The 243-nt window shown below is 51.9% G+C and overlaps 1 protein-coding gene across 6 annotated transcripts in view; it reads left to right on the forward strand.

Annotated features, from left to right (window-relative positions):
• ulk4 (unc-51 like kinase 4) overlaps positions 1–243 on the forward strand; it is a 119,848-nt gene that overhangs the window by 19,569 nt on the left and 100,036 nt on the right. The gene's annotated exons all lie outside the window — the stretch shown is intronic.

Consider the following 243-nt stretch of genomic DNA (forward strand, 5'->3'; position numbering starts at 1 on the left):
TCTGGTGCAGTCAGAACAACCTTGAGCTTGACACGCTCAAAACTGTGGAGATGATCTTGGACTTCAGAAGGAGCCTCCCCACTCTTCCCCCCCATCACCATACTCAACAGGCCTGTTTCTGCTGTGGACTCCTTCAAGTTTCTGGGATCCACTATATCCCAGGACCTAAGTGGGAGCCTAACATTGACACCATCATCAATAAGGCCCAGCAGAGGATAGACTTCCTGCGCCAGCTCAGGAAGC

The sequence above is a fragment of the Etheostoma spectabile genome, chromosome 6, assembly GCF_008692095.1.
Source record: "Etheostoma spectabile isolate EspeVRDwgs_2016 chromosome 6, UIUC_Espe_1.0, whole genome shotgun sequence".
Taxonomy (NCBI): Eukaryota; Metazoa; Chordata; class Actinopteri; order Perciformes; family Percidae; genus Etheostoma; species Etheostoma spectabile.